General features: G+C 37.6%; 1 non-coding gene across 1 annotated transcript; it reads right to left on the minus strand.

Moving 5' to 3' along the window:
- Positions 1 to 11,094: 11,094 nt before the first annotated feature.
- LOC112731327 (small nucleolar RNA R71) lies at positions 11,095 to 11,202 on the minus strand. The gene has a single exon (XR_003167110.1). It is a non-coding gene; the product is annotated as a small nucleolar RNA R71 (small nucleolar RNA).
- Positions 11,203 to 11,810: the final 608 nt, after the last annotated feature.

The raw sequence follows: 11,810 nt of genomic DNA on the forward strand, positions 1-11,810 counted from the left end.
CAAGAATTCTATGCAAACGCATGGATCACTAGGAACCATGATCAAAGTGTAAACCCGAATCCAAAGCATTGGCTTACTATGGTTCGGGGGAAATACTTAGATTTCAGTCCGGAAAATGTAAGGCTGGCGTTCAACTTGCCAATGATGGAAGAGAACGCACGCCCCTACACAAGAAGGGTCAACTTTGATCAAAGATTGGACCAAGTCCTCACAGACATATGTGAGGAAGGAGCTCAATGGAAAAGTGACTCAAGAGGCAACCCGGTTCAACTAAGAAGGCATGACCTCAAACCAGTGGCTAGGGGATGGCTAGAGTTCATTCAATGCTCAATCATTCCTACTAGTAACCGGTCTGAAGTTACTATAGACCGGGCCATCATGATCCATAGTATCATCATTGGAGAAGAGGTGAAAGTTCATGAGATTATACCTCAAGAACTTTACAAGGTGGCTGACAAGTCCTCCACTTGGGCAAGGTTAGCCTTTCCTCACCTCATATGCCACCTCTGCAATTCAGCTGGAATTGACATAGAGGGAGATATCCTCATTGAAGAGGATAAGCCCATCACTAAGAAAAGGATGGAGAAAATAAGAGATCATGGACCTCAACATGAGCATGAGGAGATTCCTCACCATGAAATTCCTGAGATGCCTCAAGGGATGCACTTTCCTCCACAGAATTATTGGGAACAAATCAACACTTCCCTAGGAGAATTAAGTTCCATCATGGGACAACAAAGGGTGGAGCATCAAGAGCCCTCCATCATCCTCCATGAAATTAGAGAAGATCAAAGAGCTATGAAGGAGGAGCAAGAAAGACAAGGAAGAGACATAGAGGAGCTCAAGAGCACCATTGGTTCTTCAAGGAGAGGAAGACGCCACCCTCACTAAGGTGGACTCATTCCTTAATCTCCTTGTCTATTTATTTTCTGTTTTTTGGTTTTTGAGCCTTACGTGTTTTTTATGTTTGTGCCTTTACTACATGATCATTAGTGTCTAAGTGTCTATGCCTTAAAGTTATGAATATGAATCCATCACCTCTCTTAAATGAAAACTGTTTTAATTACAAAAGAACAAGAAGTACATGGTTTCGAATTCATCCTTGAAACTAGTTTAATTATTTTGATGTGGTGACAATACTTTTTATTTTCTGAATGAATGCTTGAACAGTGCATATATCTTTTGAAGTTGATGTTTACTAAATGTTAAATATGTTGGCCCTTGAAGAATAAGGAAAAAGGAGAAATGTTATTTGATAATCTGAAAAATCATAAAAATGATTCTTGAAGCAAGACAAAGCAGTGAATACAGAAAGCTTGCGAAAAAAAATAGCGAAAAAAAAAAAGAGAAAGAGAAAGAAAAAGCAAGCAGAAAAAGCCAAAAGCTCTTTAAACCAAAAGGCAAGAGCAAAAAGCCAATAGCCCTTAAAACCAAAAGGCAAGGGTAAACAAAAAGGATCCAAGGCTTTGAGCATCAGTGGATAGGACGGCCTAAAGGAATAAAATCCTGGCCTAAGCGGCTAAACCAAGCTGTCCCTAACCATGTGCTTGTGGCGTGAAGGTGTCAAGTGAAAACTTGAGACTGAGCGGTTAAAGTCAAGGTCCAAAGCAAAAAGAAGAGTGTGCTTAAGAACCCTGGACACCTCTAATTGGGGACTTTAGCAAAGCTGAGTCACAATCTGAAAAGGTTCACCCAGTTATGTGTCATGTGGCATTTATGTATCCGGTGGTAATACTGGAAAACAAAGTGCTTAGGGCCATGGCCAAGACTCATAAAGTAGCTGTGTTCAAGAATCAACATACTGAACTAGGAGAATCAGTAACACTATCTGAATTCTAAGTTCCTATAGATGCCAATCATTCTGAACTTCAATGGAAAAAGTGAGATGCCAAAACAATTCAAAAGGCAAAAAGCTGCAAGTCCCGCTCATCTGATTGGAGCTAAGTTTCATTGATATTTTGGAATTTATAGTATATTCTATTCTTTTCATCCTATTTAATTTTCAGTTGCTTGGGGACAAGCAACAAGGTGTTGCATTGAGCGGATAATTTATACGCTTTTTGGCATTGTTTTTACATAGTTTTCAGTACAATTTAGTTAGTTTTTAGTATATTTTTATTAGTTTTTAATTAAAATTCACATTTCTGGACTTTACTATGAGTTTGTGTGTTTTTCTGTGATTTCAGGTAATTTCTGGCTGAAATTGAGGGACTTGAGCAAAAATCAGATTCAGAAGTTGAAGAAGGACTGCAGATACTGTTGGATTCTGACCTCTCTGCACTCAAAGTAGATTTTCTAGAGCTACAGAACTCCAAATAGCACGCTCTTAATTGCGTTGGAAAGTAGACATTCAGTGTTTTCCAGAAATATATAATAGTCCATACTTTGATTAAGGATAGATGACGTAAACTGGCGTTGAACGCCAGTTCCATGCTGCATTCTGGAGTCAAACGCCAGAAACAGGTTGCAAAGTGGAGTTAAACGCCAGAAACAGGTTACAAACTGGAGTTCAACTCCAAGAAATACCTCTACACATGTAAAGCTCAATGCTCAGCCCAAGCACACACCAAGTGGGCTCCGGAAGTGGATTTCTGCATCATTTACTCATTTCTGTAAACCCTAGTAACTAGTTTAGTATAAATAGGAATTTTTACTATCTTTGTAAAGATCTTTGATCAGTTTTATGCTATCTTAGACTTTCAAGGGGGCTGGCCATTCGGCCATGGCTGGACCTTATCACTTATGTATTTTCAACGGTAGAGTTTCTACACACCATAGATTAAGGTGTGGAGCTCTGCTATTCCTCACAGATTAATGCAAAGTACTACTGTTTTTCTATTCAATTCAAGCTTATTCCTATTCTAAGATATCCATTCGCACCCAAGAACATGATGAATGTGATGATTATGTGATGCTCATCATCATTCTCACTTATGAACGCGTGCCTGACAAACACTTCCGTTCTACATGTAAACAAGCTAGAATGAATATCTCTTGGATATCTAATACAGGGGACCGAGTCCGAGATATTAGAATCTTCGTGGTATAAGTTAGAACCCATGGATGGACATTCTTGAGATCCGGAAAGTCTAAACCTTGTCTGTGGTATTCCGAGTAGGATCTGGGAAGGGATGGCTATGACGAGCTTCAAACTCGCGAGTGCTGGGCGTAGTGACAGACGCAAAAGGATAGTAAATCCTATTCCAGTATGATCGAGAACCGACAGATGATTAGCCATGCAGTGACAGCGCCTTGGACCATTTTCATAGAGAGGATGGGATGTAGCCATTGACAACGGTGATGCCCTACATAAAGCTTGCCATGGAAAGGAGTAGGAATGGTTGGATGAAGACAACAGGAAAGCAGAGGTTTAGAGGAACGAAAGCATCTCTATAAGCTTATCTGAAACTCTCACCAATGAATTACATAAGTATCTCTATCCTATTTTAATTATCTTTTAGTACATTATAATCTCTTAATACATTTGAATCTGCCTGACTGAGATTTACAAGGTGACCATAGCTTGCTTCATGCCGACAATCTCCGTGGGATCGACCCTTACTCACGTAAGGTTTATTACTTGGACGACCCAGTGCACTTGCTGGTCAGCTGTGCGAAGTTGTGACAAAGAATTAAGATTATGAATGTGCGTATAAAGTTTTCAGCGCTGTTACCAAGGAATGGAACCGTCACGATTTCTGCGCACCAATCTCCATCTTGTGCGTACGCATAGAGTTGTGCGTACGCACACATGGCTGTGTGCTTCTCCTTTGTTTTCTTCATGTTTTCTCCCAATTGCATGCGTCTCTTCCACTCTGATCAAGCCATTCCAACCTCTTACACCTGATATGACTCATCAAAACCATCAAGACATCAAATGGAATGAAGGTGGAATAAAATTGATTAAAATAAGCACAAAATAGCATGTTTTCACAATTAGACATAATTTAGGGAGAGAACACAAAAGTATGCTATTTAGGTGAATAAATTTGGGTTTATATTATGAAATCAACTCAAATCAATCCAAAATTTATCATTAAATGTGGATTCATCAAAAGCCGAGCTATGTCCATATCGAGGTAGGTAAAGTTTCTTTTCATTTTCTAGATTCATTTTTTTTTCTATCTATTATGCTTGTCTTACTTGATTTTGATGCTTGGTTTTTGTTCCGAGGGTTACCCAAAACTGGAGGTCGATCTCGGATGAGATCTTCTGTACTGGTCGGAGATGGCGTGTCCGGCTGGCTAGTGACGGCCGAAGCTGTTGTGTCTGACTTGTTGGACTTGCTGCACTACTGATCCTGGGCCACCGGAGGGGGGTACCTGCAAGAGACTCCGATGCTTAAGTTAGCACGGGTATTAAGCAGGTTTATTGTAGAATCAGAGTATGAGTTATACCTGAGTGCTCCAGTGTATTTATAGTAGTGTGGGCTGACCTTTAAGATAAGATAAGTTAGTTATCTTATCTTATCTTATCTTATTTGGGGTGAAGTCAGCTTATCTTCAAGGGAACCGCCTTTATCTTTATAGGCTTGGATTGCCTTTGGATGTGGGTCGTGTTCCTCTATTTGGGCCCTTTGTTGGGCTTTCTTGTCGATTTGGCCGACCTCTTTGAGAAGAGGTCGGATAGCCTGACCTGAAGAGGTCAGTCACTTTGTCGCTAATCATCCCAGGTCGGGTAGTGCGACCCGGGGTATGAACAGTTTTGCAGCAAGGATTACCAGTGGATCGAATGCGTTGAAAGTCATTTGCCAAGCTAAGAAGAATGCTGCTACTGTCCGAGTTATACAGTTAAAAGAGGTCGAGAAGTTAGGTAAACTCTCCTCCTCCAAATCAGACTCGGGCCCCTCTTCCTCGGTTAAGGGTCTTCCTGATCCTTTTCCTCCTGCTGGATCTAATATCCATACTTTCCCCCCTATTCCTCCTTTTTCTGAGCCAAATCCAGAAAAGTGCAAGACCTTTGAAATTTGAAGTGTGCATGAACAAGGCTTTGATGTCGTAGGTTTTTATGAGAAACACGTCCTTCCCAACAGTTTTATCAGTATGGATGATGTTTCTTTAGAAAATCATCTTCAGGTGTTGGACCGAGGTGAAATTCAGACGGTCGGAGTGTGAAAAGCTTTACTAAGTGAGCTAGAGAAGAACCCCCTTGGTGCCACCCAGCGAACCTTGTCTGATCTACAAGTTGAGGTGGCAACTTTGCGAGAGTCTAAACAGGAGTGGGAGAAGGAGAAGGAGGTTCTGGTGTCCGATCTTTATAAAGCTCAGAAAAGGGTAAAACAATCTGAGACCGCCTGCACCATGGTCAAAGGCTTGAAGAAGAAAGTTAAGGAGAGTTATACTCGAGTCTTTGGGGAGAAGTTGGACTTGGTGGATGAATTGGCTAGGGCAAGGGAGAAGTATCGGATATTGAGGAGTCGGTCTCCTATGGGATGGACAAAATGGTCGAGAACTTAAAGGCCCAATTCTGAGTAGTTGCTCCCGAGTTATATCTCTTTCATTGATCCCGACATCATTGTGATTGATAGGAAGATCGTTCCCCCCTGATGATAATGCTCCTTCCGAAGACCTCAAGACATTGGGTTTTCGGGCTATGAGGACCTCCTAAAGCTCCCCAACTCGGATGGATGAAGACCTATCCTCCCCGACCCGGCTTGAAGAGACCCTCCCAATCTTCTCGTCTCAACTCGAAGAAGCTTTTAACATGAGTTCTAGCAATCAAGACTCCCTTTCATGATTTTCTTTTCTTAAGATTTGATGGCCCGGCTTGTGGGTCCTTTGTGAACACTTTATTTTGTAATAACTTGGTTGTTGAAGTACTCTTCTAAAAAATGTCTCAGATGGATTTTTTCCCTTTGTGAGCTTTCTTTTTTGAAACATAATAGCTTTTGCTACACCTTGTATTGTTTACTGGTGTCTTTGTAACTTATGCTTGATAAGAATATTATTCTTTTTGAAAATAGTTTTCTAAGTTATTTGACCTTTTCTTTAATTCAAGTGAATTTTTCAAGGTCAAAAGTACCTTAGAAATTTCTCTTTTGACAATTCTTTTTCCATTCTGGAGATCTAGGGCCGACATTTCGAGGTCGGTCATGTTCTTTTAAGTTATTTTTGTGATACATTTTGAGGCCACCTTTTTTACCGACTTGCTATGAGTGGTTTTTTGAGATTTGGCCATGATCTGCGTATATAACCTCTTTACGCTAACTTGGACCTCGTCGCTTCATCTTGTCAACCATCTAGATCGGGCAATATTTTTTGCATTTTTTCGAGCTTAAATTAGTGCATGTCGTAGAATAAATAATGGAATAAAGGATGAATTATCATTAGATGAGAATAATTTACAAGTATCTTAGCTACTAAAAGTCTTTTACTTTTGACTCCTAGCCCTTGTTTTGATGCCTCATTAAAACCCTCCCCAAGAAAATCCTTTTTGAAAAAAAATCATGAAGTTGGGAAAAAGAGTACATCAAGGAACAAGGTTCGCTTTCTAACTGTAGTATCTCTTCATATTACATGCATGTCACGACTTAGGGAGCTCGTTCCCTTGTAGGTCGGACACTTTGTAGTAAACCTTTACTAAGACTTCTATGATCTTGAAAGGTCCTTTCCAATTTGCAGCCAGATTTCCTTCGCCTGACTTCTGCACCCCGACATCATTTATTATTAAAACAAGGCCGTTTGAGGTGAAGTTCCTTCTAATGACCTTCCTGTTGTATCTTGCAAAGATCCTTTGTTTTAATGCTACCTCTCTTATCCGAGCTTGTTCCTGGACTTTTGGGAGGAAGTCGAGCTCTTCTTTTTGAGTTTGGATATTTTCTACTTCCTTGTAGAACCTTACTCTTGGGCTTTCTTCATTTATTTCAACAAGAATCATAGCTTCTATTCCATAAGCAAGTCGGAACAGAGATTCTCCAATTGTAGAATGGGAGTTGTCCGATATGCCCATAGGACTTGTGCAAGTTCTTCGGCCCATGCTCCTTTTGCCTCTTACAGCCTTTTCTTGAGCTCTGCCAATATGACTTTATTCGCAGCTTCTGTCTGTCCGTTGGCATGAGCGTGCTTGATGAGCGGATAATTTATACCCTTTTTGACATTGTTTTTACATAGTTTTTAGTATGTTTTAGTTACTTTTTATTATATTTTTATTAGTTTTTATTCAAAAATCACATTTTTGGACTTTACTATGAGTTTGTATATTTTTCTGTGATTTCAGGTATTTTCTGGCTGAAATTGAGGGACCTGAGCAAAAATCTGATTCAGAGGCTGAAAAAGGACTGCAGATGCTGTTGGATTCTGACCCTGCTGCACTCAAAATGGATTTTCTGGAGCTACAAAAACCCAATTGACGCGTTCTTAATTGCGTTAGAAAGTAGACATTCTAAGCTTTCCAGCAATATATAATAGCTCATATTTTGCTCGAGATTTGATAGCCCAAACTGGCGTCCAATGCTAGCCTAAAACATCTTGGCGTAAAACGCCTAAACTGGCACCAGAATTGGAGTTAAACGCCCAAACTAGTACCAAAGCTGGCGTTTAACTCCAGGAACAGCCTATGCACATGTAAAGCTCAATGCTCAGCCCAAGCACACACCAAATGGGCTCCGGAAGTATATTGTTGCACTATCTGCACTTAGTTACTCATTTTCTGTAAACCCTAGGTTACTAGTTTAGTATAAAAACTATTTTTAGAGATTTATTTTATATCTTTGGAATATCTTTTGATCACTTTGATATTATAGACCATTGTACACGTTTAGAGGCTAGCCTCACGGCCATGCCTAGACCTTCTTTCACTTATGTATTTTCAACGGTGGAGTTTCTACACCCATAGATTAAGGTGTGGAGCTCTGCTGTTCTTCATGAATTAATGCAATTACTACTGTTTTCTATTCAATTCACACCTACTTCTTCTCCAAGATATACTCTCATACTTAATTTAGTTAAGTCAGAATGAAGGGGTGACCCGTGACAATCACCCAATCTTCGTTACTCGCTTAGCCAGGATCGCGTGCCTGACAACCACAAAGCGGTCTACATGATGTTCAACGTAGTCATTGGACGACAGCTGGAGTATATTCTCTTAGATATCTAATACACGGATCAAGTGCATGAGATTAGTATCTTCGTGGTATAGGCTAGAATTATTGGCAGCATTCTTGGGATCCAGAAAGTCTAAACCTTGTCTGTGGTATTCCGAGTAGGATCCGGGAAGGGATGACTGTGACGAGCTTCAAACCTACGAATGTTGGGCGCAGTGACAGTGTGCAAAAAGATCAATAGATTCTATTCCGATGCTAGTGGGAACCGACAGATGATTAGCCATGCGGTAGCTGTACCTGGTATTTTTCATCCGAGACGAGAAATCCGACAGTTGATTAGCCATGTAGAAACCGTAGAGGACCATTTTCACTGAGAGGATCTTACAGCTTGCCATGGAAGGAAGTAACGCATGGTTGGAAGAAGGCAATAGGAAAGTAGAGGTTCAGAAGCAACAAAGCATCTCCAGACGCTTATCTGAAATTTCCACCAATGAATTACATAAGTAACTTTATTTTATTTTATGTTTTATTTATATTTTAATTATCAAAACCTCATAACCATTTGAATCCGCCTGACTGAGATTTACAAGGATGACCATAGCTTGCTTCAAGCCGACAATCTCTGTGGGATCGACCTTTACTTACATAAGGTATTACTTGGACAACCTAGTGCACTTGCTGGTTAGTTGTGCGGAGATGTGAAAAGTGTGAATCACGATTTCCGTGCACCAAGTTTTTGGCGCTGTTGCCGGGGATTGTTCGAGTTTGGACTACGGACGGTTCATCTTGTTGCTTAGATTAGGTAATTTTATTTTATGTTTAAGCTTTTTATTTTTAATTTCGAAAAATTCAAAAATTTTTTTAATAAAACCATAAAAAACCAAAAAAAATTGTGTTTCTTGTTTAAGTCTTGTGTCAAATTTTAAGTTTGGTGTCAATTGCATTCTTTTAATTTTCTTAAATTTTCGAAAATTCAGGCATTGTATTCTTCTTTGATCTTCAAGTTGTTCTTGATAATTTTCCTAGTTTGATCTTTAATTTTTCTTGTTTAGTGTCTTTTCTTGTTTTTCATATGCATTTTTGAATTATTAGTGTCTAAAGTTTAAAAATTTCTAAGTTTGGTGTCTTGCATGTTTTTCTTTTCTTAAAAATTTTTGAAAATATTTTCTTGATGTTCATCATGATCTTCAAAGTGTTCTTGGTGTTCATCTTGACATTCAAAGTGTTATTGCATGCATTATTAGTTTTGATCTTAAATGTTTATGTTTTGCATCATTTTGATGTTTTTCTCTCTCTTCATTAATTCAAAAAAATCAAAAATAAAATATTTCCTTATTTTACTCATAAATTTCGAATTTTTGGGTTGATTTGGTCAAACATTTTTAAAATTTATTGTTTCTTATTAGTCAAGTTAAAATTTCAATTTAAAAATTCTATCTTTTTAAATCTCTTTTTTATTTTTCTTTCATATTTTCGAATTTCTTAAAATTTTTCAAAATCTTTTTCATTTTTCTTTTAATATTTTCAAAAATCTTATTTCATAATTTTCGAAATCTTTTCCTTAATTTTATTTCATAATTTTCTAAATCTTGCATTAAATTAGTCAAAAAATTTTCAAAATCATATATTTTTTTCAGTTAAGTCAAAAATTTTAATCTAAAAATTTTATCTTTTCAAATCTTTTTTTTCAAAAATCAAATCTTTTTCATTTTTTTCTTCTAAATATTTTCGAAAATTTTCCAAAATAAATTTTCAAAATCTTTTTCTTATTTTTATTTCATATTTTCGAAATTAATGCTAACAATTAATGTTTTGAGTCAAAAATTTTCAAGTTGTTACTTGCCTATTAAGAAAGGATCAATCTTTAAATTCTAGAAACATATCTTTTAGTTTCTTGTTAGTCAAGTAATCAACTTTAATTTCAAAAATCAAATCTTTTTAATTTCTTTTTCAAATCTTTTTCAAAATAAATTTCAATCATATCTTTCAATTATATCGTTTTCAAAACTTAATTTCAAATCTTTTTCTAACATCTTATCTTTTCAAAATTGATTTTCAAATCTTTTTCAATTAACTACTGGACTTTTTGTTTGTTTTACTATTTCTTATCTTTTTCAAAACCACCTAACTACTTTTCTCTCTCTCTAATTTTCGAAAATCACTAACCCCTTTTTCAAAATTCCTTTTAATTAACTAATTGTTTTAAATTTTAATTTAATTTTAATTTTCTTCTTAATTTTCAAATTCTAACTAAAAATTAAAATAAAAACAAAAATATTTTTATTTTATTAATTTTCGAATACTCTTCAATCTCTCATCTCTTTCTATTTATTTATTTATTTACTAACACCTCTCCTCTTCTTATAATTCGAACCCTCTCCCTCTCTCTGTGTTCGAATTCTCCTTCTTCTCCCTTCTTCGTTCTATTCTTCTATTCTTCTACTCACATAAAGGAATCTCTATACTGTGACATAGAGGATTCCTCTTCTTTTCTGTTCTCTTCTTTTTCATATGAGCAGGAACAAGGATAAGAACATTATTGTTGAAGCTGATCCTGAACCTGAAAGGACTCTGAAGAGGAAGCTAAGAGAAGCTAAATCACAACACTTTGGAGAGGACCTTACAGAAATTTTCGAAAAAGAAGAAGACATGGCAGCCGAAAATAACAACAATGGTGGAGATGCAAGGAAGATGCTTGGTCACTTACTGCACCCACTTCTGACTTCTATGGAAGAAGCATCTCAATTCCTGCAATTGGAGCAAACAACTTTGAGCTTAAGCCTCAATTAGTTTCTCTAATGCAGCAGAATTGCAGGTTTCATGGACTTCCATTGGAAGATCCTTATAAGTTCTTAGCTGAATTCTTGTAAATCTCTGACACTGTTAAGACCAATGGGGTTAATCCTGAGGTCTACAGACTTATGCTTTTTCCCTTTGCTGTAAGAGACATAGCTAGGATATGGTTGGACTCACAACCTAAAGAAAGCCTGAACTCATGAGAAAAGTTGGTCAATGCTTTCTTGGCCAAATTCTTTCCACCTTAAAAGTTGAGCAAGCTTAGAGTGGAAGTCCAAACCTTCAAACAGAAGGAAGGTGAATCCCTCTATGAAGCTTGGGAAAGATACAAGAAACTGATCAGAAGGTGTCCTTCTGACATGCTTTCAGAATGGAGCATCTTATGTATATTCTATGATGGTCTGTCTGAATTGTCCAAGATGTCATTAGACCACTCTGCTGATGGATCTTTTCATCTGAAAAAGATGCCTGCAGAAGCCCAAGAACTCATTAAAATGGTTGCAAATAACCAGTTCATGTATACTTCTGAAAGAAATCCTGTGAATAATGGGACAACTCAGAAGAAAGGAGTTCTTGAGATTGATACTCTGAATGCCATATTAGCACAGAACAAAATATTGACTCAGCAAGTCAATATGATTTCTCAGAGTCTGACCAAAATGTAAGCTGCATCAGGCAGTACTAAAGAAGCCTCCCCTGAAGGAGAAGCTTATGACCCTAAGAATCCTGCAATGGAAGAGGTAAACTACATGGGAGAATCCTATGGAAACACCTATAATTCTTCATGGAGGAATCTTCCAAATTTCTCATGGAAGGATCAATAGAAGACTAATCAAGGCTTCAATAGTGGGAAAAATAGGTTTGGCAATAGCAAGCCTTTTCCATCATCTTCTGAGCAACATACAGAGAATTCTAAGCAGAGCCCCTCTGATTTAGCAACCATAGTCTCTGATCTATCCAAGACCACTCTCAG

This window comes from Arachis hypogaea, chromosome 12, assembly GCF_003086295.3.
Source record: "Arachis hypogaea cultivar Tifrunner chromosome 12, arahy.Tifrunner.gnm2.J5K5, whole genome shotgun sequence".
NCBI classification, from domain to species: Eukaryota; Viridiplantae; Streptophyta; class Magnoliopsida; order Fabales; family Fabaceae; genus Arachis; species Arachis hypogaea.